We start from the raw sequence: 10,344 nt of genomic DNA on the forward strand, positions 1-10,344 counted from the left end.
AAATTCTAACCATGTTGAAAAGTGTCGAGGTAAATATCTAAAAGGACCTCAGTAACATTACGGTTCCACGATAAATGGCACTCTTTCACATTACAGTTACCAGAGTTTGCATATACTACTTTAAGAGGCAAGATGAACAGTATATAAACAATATGAAACAAGTTCAATCATGAAGAATCTGGACACGCACACCCACGCACAAAAACAACGCTATAATGGTGACTAGTCACTGCAGAGCCCTGCACTTACAATGCATCCTCAAAACAAGGGCCCAAAGCCAACAGCAAGGGAAAACGCTACATCTGACATCCAACTCTACCTACTAGCCTTTAAAAGCTAAGGCCTACCACAGTCAAAGCCCCCAAACGTCATGCTTGTAACTACAGGTTCAGGCCTCAGATTCGCATCTCACTCTACGCTCTCAAGGCCTTCAGGGGTCCCCAGGAAAAGAATGCACTGCCACCAGACAGTTGGCCCCGAACTCGAGAGCCACTGGGAAAGAACTAGCACGTTTTTCTCGTGGCGGCTTGCAATTCGAAGTGAGCTTTCCAGGAAGTGCTGCAAACGACCAAACTGGCATGTGGACTTTCAGTTGGCAATTTCTGGTCGTTCTTGCTACAACGCAGTCAACCTTGCATCCTAACACACAGCTGCCGGCTACTTCCTTGGGGGAGGGGGGGGGGGGGTCGACCGGGAACGCGCACGGGGTGGGGAGGCCCATTAACTTGGCGGAAAGGCAGACGTCGGGTACGGACGGGAGGAAGCCAGGAGTCGGCAGGAAAAAATAAGCTGAACTGAGTAAAGGGGTGTCCGCCCGAGGTAGGATGGGGGCTACCACCAGCGTGAGGGAGAAGTAGGGGAACGGGCCGGAACGCGGCGAGACTGACTGCGGAGGCTAGGGGCCGCGCTCAGAGAGTAAGGCGGGTCCCGGCGAGCCCAGACCGGGAAACAATGGCGCGAGCGTGACGTGGGGCCGGAGCCGTCGCCGCGGCGCGGAGGAAGGGGCTGCTCTGAGGCTGGGGGCTAACTGGGGTTGGGGGCGTGCGGAATCTGGGGTGCGGGGTCCGCGGGCGCGCAGGCGGGCACTCAGACCAGAGGGGCCTGACGGGCACAGCAGCCGAGTAGGACCGCTGCGGGGGCAGGTGGGGGGCCCTGGCACAGGTCGCGCGCTGTGCCGCGCACCCTCCCTCGCTCCCCGCCCGCCCGCGGGTCCCGCCGCACTCACCGGCCCCGCCGCACGGCAGCAATCCCAGCGCGCAACTGCCGCAGCCTCCCGGGCGCGCGCACTCCCCGCCCCCGCCGCCCCGGCACCGCCCCCCTGCTCGCGCCCTGCCAGGGACCGGCGCGCTGTTCCGTCCCCCAGCTCCGCCGCAGAACCCGGCCGCCGCGACGCTCCCTGGCCACGCTGCGGGAGTGCGGGCGTTAGGCGGCCTGCGTCCCGGTCCCTCGCGCGGGTCTGGGGATTGTCAAATAACAGAACATCGCCTGCTGCTGAGCTGTGGGGTGACGCACGTTGACAACCCTTCCATGTCCCTTAGGTCTCCATCCCTGGGCCTTCTGCAGGGCCCTGGACTACTTCACTGACACTCCGAAGCTTACCCTCAGCGGGGTGGAGGCATCCGTTTTTCCCAGTCACAGAATCTGCCAGACGAAAGGACCTCAAAAAGTCCTCTGACCCAAACTACGCCTGAGTCCCAGTAATGACTAAAAGTACGACTTTGAGGTTTGTCAGAAAGGGTTGGAGTCTCCGTTCCACAGCTCGCCAACTGTGTGACCTTGTGCGATATACCTTAGTTCATCATACCACTTCCCTCATCCTTAATATAGGTGTTAATACATCCTTAACAACACTGCCTACCTCTTAGGATGATGACAGAATGAAATAAGATAATAGAGGAAATGTCCTCGGCACAGTCCTGGCACATAACCCTCAAGAAAATCTCCTACCCCAACCAACTCGCGTCTGAAAGAAAGCTCCTCAATGACAGAAAGCCTTAGCCTCAGCAGCTATGACCAGCCAGAAGGTGTTTCCTAAGCGTCCACTCTCTGGCCCAAGTCCTAGCCTTTGGAGCCTCAGAGAACAAACAGGTCTAATCTCTCTTCCACCTTCTACTTTTCAGATACTTGAAGACTTATGCCCAAGATCTTCTCTTTTCCAGACTAGTATCTCCCATTGCTTCCATTGTTTCTTCCTTTGTCCTGATTTTGAGGGTCCCTGTCCTCATTCTTCTTACACACGTGGTCAGTTTGATTGTGGCTCCTTCAGAGTATGTTGCCCAAGATTGAATCAAATGTTTGTGATACCATCAGAGCAAACCAGGCCTCGTAGGGCTTACTGCCTTGCATTCAAGAAATAAAATTCTTGGCACCTGCACTATTGAATCATTGAGCTTGCAGTCAACTAAAACTTCCAAGGCTTTTTAATAAGTGCTCTGCTGGAATATTTCTACCCTCTCTTGTGTTTTTGAGCCAACTTCAGTACAGGTTGGCTGAGGACAGGCCCTGAACTCTTACCTGTTGAATTTTTCAGGATATGTGGGGAAAAGAAATAGGAGTTTGAAGGTAGTCTGACACTACCTTTAAACCAAGTGCACGTGGAAAAAGGCCAGAGTTTGTATCTAAAGATCATGGCACTAAGCAAATAAATATATATATATGCAATGTGATCAAAATGAAGTGCATGCACAAACACACACACACATACACACCAAGACTAGAAGGAAATATGTGAGTATGGTTTTCATAGTGGTTTTCTCTCAGTGAAAAGAATTAGGGCGGGTTCTTCTTTATACTTTTTCGTAAACTTCCCAGATTTTCTACATTGTTTATATTACTTTTGTAATCAAGAACCTTTGTTTCCAAAAGAAAAAAATCAGAAAAAAATTTTAAATCAGAGAGATGAAATAAAGACAAAAAATGGGAAACAAAGGGATAACAGACTAGGAGAAAACATTTGTTAATACATAAAACAAAGGATTTGTATCTGCAACATATAAAGGATGCAACAAATCAAAAAAAAAAAATTTCACTACAAAAATGGGCAAATGTAAATAGGCAGTTCACAGAAAGAAAGTTATAAATTGCCAGTAAGAATACAAAGAGACGCCCAAGCTCAGTAGTAACCAGGGAAATGGAATTAAAACTGAAACTGGCAATAATTTTCAAGCTTCATAATATCAAAAGAATGTAAATTGGCACACCCACTTTAGAGGGCAATCAGACAACATCTATTAAATCCATGTCTCAGCAATGCCACTTCTAGTTATCTACTATAATCCGATGTTTTGGAGATATGAACAAGGATAATTGCTATGATACTGCTAATAAAGAAAATTTTTATCAGTTAAAATGCCCACCTATCAGTCAATGGCCAAATAAAATATAGAAAACTCTTACAAAGGAATTCTGTAGAGTTCCAATTTAAATAAGTGACCTATATGTTAATTTACATCTATCTCAAAATCATATATTTGAATGAAAACAGCAACTTGCAGCATGAGATTGATTTCATATTTTATAGACACTCTCCTCAAAATGCATAATTTCAGTCTAATCATGAAAAATCATCAAATAAGCCCAAATTGAGGGATATTCTATAAAATACCTGACCTGGAGTCCTTGAAATTATTAAGGTTATGAAAGCCAGGAAAAGACTTGAGAATTATCAGACTGAAGGAGACTCAGGAGACAAGACAATTAAATACAATTTGGGATCCTAGATTGGATCCCGGAACAGAAAAGGGATATTAGTGGGAAAACTGTTGAAACTCTAATGAAGTCTATAGTTTCTAGTATTGTACCAATATTAACCTCTTAGTTTTGGTCACTGAACCAGACTTATGTAGGTTGTTAACATTAGGAAGGGCACACTGAAACTTTCTGTACTATCTTTGTAACTTCTGTAAATCTAAACTTATTTCAAAGTCAAAAGTTAATGTAAAACAGACATACATACCATAATTTCTTATCATCCTGCTATAGACAATATGTGTACCCATCAAATTCATATGCTGAGACCTCAGCCCCAATGTGATGGTATTTGAAGGTGGGCCTTTGGGAAGTAATTAGATTGTGAGGGCAGTAAACAGAATTAGTGCCCTTATAAAAGAGATCCCTGAGAGCTGCCTACTCCCTTCTCCCCTGTGAGACACAGCAAGAAGAGAAGACAGCTGTCTCTGAACCAGGAAATGGGCCTTCACCGAACACTGAACCTGCTAACACTTTGCTCTTGGGCTTCCCAGACCCTAGAACTGTAAGAAATAAATTTCCATCATTTATAGACCACCCAGTCTCAGGTATCCAGTTACATCAGCCCAAACTAAGACTTTCAAAACAGATTGTAAGGCTATTGGCCAAACTCTTAATCAGAGGTTATCTTTAAAGATAAGGGCAAAAGACCAAGATTGTGGGTAATGTTCAAAGGGGGTATTACCTTTAGTTGTAATGTTTTAGAAGATAAAAGCACTCATGCATTGCTTTTTAAATCAAATATTAAGTTAAAAGAAAAAAAAGCAAAAGTACAAGATTCTTGGTCTCATGACTTTCAGGAGTAAGACAAGCCATGCCAACTATGAAACAACCTTCTAACAGAAGGCTGGGGAGCCTATAGAAGCAAAGAAGAGCCCTAAGTGGCTTGCTTGGTCTATCTTGACACTGGCTGAAGGGCTCAGGCAACACTTGGCAAGAAAGACCATCCCACTGTGGCCTTGGATGGCTTCTCACCAAACTTCCTGCCTAAGAACCCACATGGCTGCCCTACCCTTCTGATTAACACAATTTTCCCCTAGAATACCATAAACTCTGAGTCACCCAGAATGTGAGCTGCATTCATAGGTCACTCATCAGTTTTCTGCTTCTTGGCAGAATCCCTCAGAGAAATGAAAGCATTGCTCAACATCCTGGCCTACGGCCTAGAAAGAGCCTGCCCCCAAAGCTTTCTCCCAGGAAGTATTCAGTCAGAGATCCAATCAGCCACCTTGCATGTCTCCTCTCTTTTTCATCTATCTTTCTCTAACAGCACAATGTCAGTACTTAACTGTAATAATGCCAGTATAGGTATTATGCGAGGAGACAATTAATTAGAAAATATTTAGTCCAACTAGAAACACCTAGTTCAACTTGAGAGACAGGACAGCCATGCAGGACTTAGGAGCACCTACATGAGTTCAAAAATATGCACTGAGCTCCAACCACGTGCCTCACACTGATCAGTAGAGACGTGAGTTTCTGCCCTCATGCACATTTCTGACTGCCTAGAAAGATGGACTTTAAATAAATAATTTTACTACAATTCTGATAACTGCTATGCAGGAAAAGTAAAAGATGCTTTGAAGGAGAACAAAATAGGGGGTCAGCTTTGGGGCAGGGAGAGGGTCAGGAAGCATTTCTCTGAGGAAATAACATCTTAGGGGGAACCTGAATAGATGAATGAAAGTGAAAGTTGCTCAGTCGTGCAAGTAGTCCATGGAATTCTCCAGGCCAGAATACTAGAGTAGGTAGCCTTTCCCTTCTCTGGGGGATCTTCCCAATCCAGGGATCGAATAGAACTTTCTAAAGTAAAAAAAAGTGAGAGAGGGGCTTACTTGGAGGAGTAGAGAAATCTTTAAAGAGGAACCTGTGGGCACAAAGGTCCTGAAGTAGGGCTGGACCTTGTAAATCTGCAGAATGATCAGCAGCCTAAGAAAAAGGGAGAAAGTGGCCAAAAAATGATCTAGAAGGAGGCAGAACCAGACTTCGCAGGGCACTGTAGATCAGATAAATGATCTGCAGCCTTATCGTAAGTACCTGATGGCATAAAGCAGAGGCGTGGCAGAGGTCACGTCTGCAGTTTCAGTGAACAGGATGTAACCAACCGATCAATTGCCTCATACACTCATGAAAATTAACTCATTTGAATCAAGCAAAGAACTCCTAGATGCCTGTTGGAAACTTCTGTTGGTTGTATACAACATGAGAGAGACAAGATCTGCAACTTTTATCACAATCCTTCTATTTATCGAACATCCTCCACACTTAACCCCAGAGTTGCTGAACATCTATCTGTTTAAGAAATTAGACACTTAGGTAAAACATGAAATTAGGTCATTAGAAGACCCATGCTACATCAGTGGCCCCCAAGAACTTCAGAGTTTCGCAATAGATGGATTCCTGAGGAGACAGAAGAATAAGAATCAAATACATAGAGATACTACTTCATACCTACTTTAAGGAAGGAAAAAAAAAAGGAGGTAAGTGTTGGTGAGGATGTAGAGAAACTGGAACCCTCCTGCGTTGCTGGTAGGAAGGTAAAATTGTGCAGCCTTGGTTGGTGGTTCTTCATAAAGCTAAACGTGTGTGCTTGCGTGCTCAGTCACTTCAGTCATGTTCAGCTCTTTGTGACCCTATGGACTGTAGCCAGCCAGGCTCTTCGGTCCATGGGATTCTCCAGGCAAGAATACTGGAGTGGGTTGCCATGCCCTTCTCCAGGGGATCTTCCAGACTCAGGGACTGAACCCGCAGCTCCTACACTGGCAGGCAGATTCTTTTCCTAGTGAATCCTATCCTAGACAGCTGATGTGAGAATTAAAAGGTATGCTGTATGTAAAGTACATTTTGTAGCTCCTAATAATATACGCTTAATATTTGTTCTCTCCCTCCTGACAATTTCTCAGAAAAGATGAAGGAGCCTAGATACAGCCCATGATATCAACTAGTTCTGAAATAGTAACAGAAATAATAAACTTATTGCTGGACTTAATTAAATGGCTCAGAATCTAAAGGTGATGAAGCTGGTAAAATATTAGAATGTGTTTCTTTTGGATCTTTGAGCCCAAGAGGATTAAAAAAAAAAAACACCAAAAAACAGATGATTGAAAAATCAAGGTGATTTTCTAAATGAACCAAGTTTGAAACAGTAATATATTTTCATAATTCTAAACCAAGTGTGTGAAAATTATTAGTTGCTCAGTCGTGTCGGACTCTGTACCCCATGGACTGTGGGCCACCAGGCTCCTGTCCATGGAATTCTCCAGGCAAGAATACTGGAGTGGGTTGCCATTCCCTTCTCCAGAGGATCTTCCCAACCCAGGGACCAAACTCACATCTTCTGCAGCTCCTGCATTGCAGGCATATTCTTTACCACTGAGCCACCTGGGAAGCCCCTAGAATGACCATAATTCTACTTTTGGGTATATACCCAAAAGAACTGAAAACAGGGTATGACAAAAACCACTACAATAGTGTAAAGTAATTAGCCTCCAACTAATAAAAATAAATGAAAAAAATAAAAATTAAAAAAAATGAATTTTAACAACAACAACAAAAAAGAACTGAAAACAAGGATTCTAATAGACACACACATACACACACCAATGTTCATAGTAGCTAAAAGGTAGAATGAACCCAAATGTCCATCAACACATGAATGGATAAACAAAACATGGTATATCCATACAACAGACCAGCCATACAAATAAATGAAGTTCTGGTACATGCTACAACATGGATAACCTTAAAAACATTATACCAAGAATATATTATACCAAGTAAAATAAGCCAGGCACAAAAGGACAAATATTATATACCACTTCTGTGAAATATTTAAAATAGCCAAATTCATAAAGACAGAAAGTAGATTAGAGGTTAGCAGCAACTGAGGTAGCAGGAAGGAATAGGAAGCTATTGCTTAATGGGTCCAGAACGTCTGTTTGTGATGATGAAAAAGTGTTGAAAACAGGCAGTGGTAATGGTTGCATAACACTGCAAATGTACTTATGCCACTGAATTGTACACTTAAATATGGTTAAAATGACAACTTTCATATCATATATATTTTACCATAATAAAAAAAATTCAAAGGCGGGATGGATTGGGAGTTTGGGATTAGCAGATGCAAACTATTACCCAGAGTAGATAAACAAGATCCTACAGTATAGCACAGAGAACTATATTCGATATCCTCAGATAGACCATAATGGAAAAGAAAAAACACATGTTTATTACACAGATAAAAATATTAAAAAATAAAATGGAAAAGAAATTTTTTAAAAAGAAATCAAATACATAAGTAGGACCGTTTCCTCTATGTTCACTGAGCTCATTTCAAACTGCCACTTTTCAGTTGCTGGTCCCCACATCCCTCCATAAAGCACTATTTACATTTTGAACTCTATTCATGGCCTTAGCTTAAATGTAGCTCAGAAAGCCCTTCCCAATCTCACTACCCCAGGATTTTCTTCCATGCTGTCCACACTTTCCTTTCCCTTCCCACAACAGCAGTTAAATATTTGTGTGCTTGTGTCTTTAATATCTGCCTTCTCATTAGGCTGTAAGCTTCAGAGAAGCAAGGACAGTCTTGTCCACTGTGTCTTATCTCATCCCCTGAGAGTGAGTATAGCACCTAGCCCAGAGTCTGGTACATTGTGGATTCCATATATATTTTTACATAAATAAATTAGTGACTAAATGTGTTGTGGGATTGTGAGTGGATTTTATTTTAATGTCTTTCACAATGCCTTGAGTCTGATTAAATTATTTTAAAAAACATAGCACATCAGGGCTCTCATTCTTACATCCCCATGTTCTTCCTTGTGAAGTCATCAGCAGTCTCTTAGAGTGGGAACCTGAATGAGACACTAGTGCAATTTGTTTCCAGGTAGATCTGTTCCATCACCAACCATTCAGGTTTTGGTTCCTAAATGACAAGTTGTTGGGCTTAATTAAGATAGAACATTCTTTGCTGTGGGACCAGAACTGCTAGCCCCCTAGCATTTCACAAGTACAGGTTAAGCAGCATCTATATTAAGAACACACTCTCATCAGCAACAGTGGCTCATTAACAGCAGTGATTCTTAGAACAATCAGGAAGCCTGTGTAGTGGCCTTTATGTGTGTGCTATAGTCCCACCCTCCTAGGGAAAGAATGGTGCCTCTTGGTCACATCAGAGACTCAGGCCTGCATCTTAGCCATTCTATCCAGTCCTGGGTTCTTATCGAACCCTGCTTGGGTCCCACCCTAGTCCTTCCCAGTGATATTGAACAGTATTTCCCCTGTCTTGCTAATCCTGTTTGTGAGGCCAATTGTCTTGCTGTATCTCACTGGCCACACTGTTCACTGAACCCATGGTAGGCAAGACACGAGCTGAGAGGCAGGAAGAAAATGTGAGGAGCCATAGGAATCGCAGACTTATTTATTTTCTCTTGGCTGGCGCAGCAGCCGTAGCAGCAGACTAACTTAACATAACATCACAACGTACCATAACATAACATAACCGCGCAGCCATAACACAACCTCTCTCCTGGCAACAGCAAAAAAGGTCTCCTCAGGTGGAGCTTACATATGCTTACAGAACAAAAGTAGCCTGTGGTCAAATGCGTACCTCCTGACGGGCATGCCCACTGGTATGAGTGCTCCTAGCTGTTACACAATCATTATTTACAAAACATGGGGCAAGAGCAAGAGGCCGTGGGGCGAGAGAGCCTGACCACTCCATCTTGGCTAATTTGCTCTTTCCTGACATCCCCCATTAGGGAAATTTATTTGGGGACTTCCAAAGTATATTTTGATATGACTAGTTCTGTGAGATGTTATTAGATATTCCTTGAAAAACAAAAGTTCCATTCTTACAGAATTCATGAAAGTCCTATTTAAACTCTCAGCATTTGCTTGACCACTTATTATAAATGCCTGGGACAGCACATCTACTTTGTCTTTTGAAGACTGGGCCTTCGTAAGCAAGAAAATGGCTCTAGCTTTCACAGCAAAGAAGTGAGGCCTCATCCAAGGATATACAACAAGGGTTTGTACAGGGACCTGTAACAGGGATGCTTTATTTTCTTCAGTCAATGGTTCTCAAACAACAATCAAGAATAAGGGTTGCTTTTCAAAAAAGCCAGTTCCAGACCCCATCCCAGTCTATGGCTGTGTGGCCTGGGAATTCATATTTCAACTAGCTCCCCAGGTAATTCTGATGCAAGTGGTCCACGTATTCTCTGAAATTGCTATCTACTGCAGGCCTGCCCAGGGGACAGGAATCGATGTTGCCATGGCAACAGCCAATCTGCACCACCTCCTGCTGCCCGCTGCCTGGGCAACGACTGACTTTTTGGGTCTCTTCCTTCTTTGCGAGTCCAAGGAGCCACTGTGAACAGCAGTCTTTCAATACTGTGGAAACTATTCAATTGAGTCACACAAAAGAAACTGACTCGTAACTGTAAGATCTCAGATTATAAACTACGTCACCGCAACTTCAGTGCACCCATCTTTTAATCTGCTTTCTTGGCCTCTCTACAGATGTCAGATACTATCCCTGGATGATTGCATTTCACTGGAAGAGGGTGTAGTCCCTGAGACCCACACAGTTTTCCA

General features: G+C 43.5%; 1 protein-coding gene across 2 annotated transcripts in view; it reads right to left on the minus strand.

Moving 5' to 3' along the window:
- Positions 1-1,288, minus strand: part of NT5C2 (5'-nucleotidase, cytosolic II) — a 101,944-nt gene extending 100,656 nt beyond the window's left edge. For both annotated transcript variants that reach the window (XM_065923246.1, XM_065923244.1), the window contains exon 1: positions 1,226-1,288. The gene's annotated coding sequence lies outside the window, so the exon portion shown is untranslated. The remainder of the gene's footprint in view (positions 1-1,225) is intronic.
- Positions 1,289-10,344: the final 9,056 nt, after the last annotated feature.

This window comes from Muntiacus reevesi, chromosome 2 (genome assembly GCF_963930625.1).
Source record: "Muntiacus reevesi chromosome 2, mMunRee1.1, whole genome shotgun sequence".
Classification (NCBI taxonomy): Eukaryota; Metazoa; Chordata; class Mammalia; order Artiodactyla; family Cervidae; genus Muntiacus; species Muntiacus reevesi.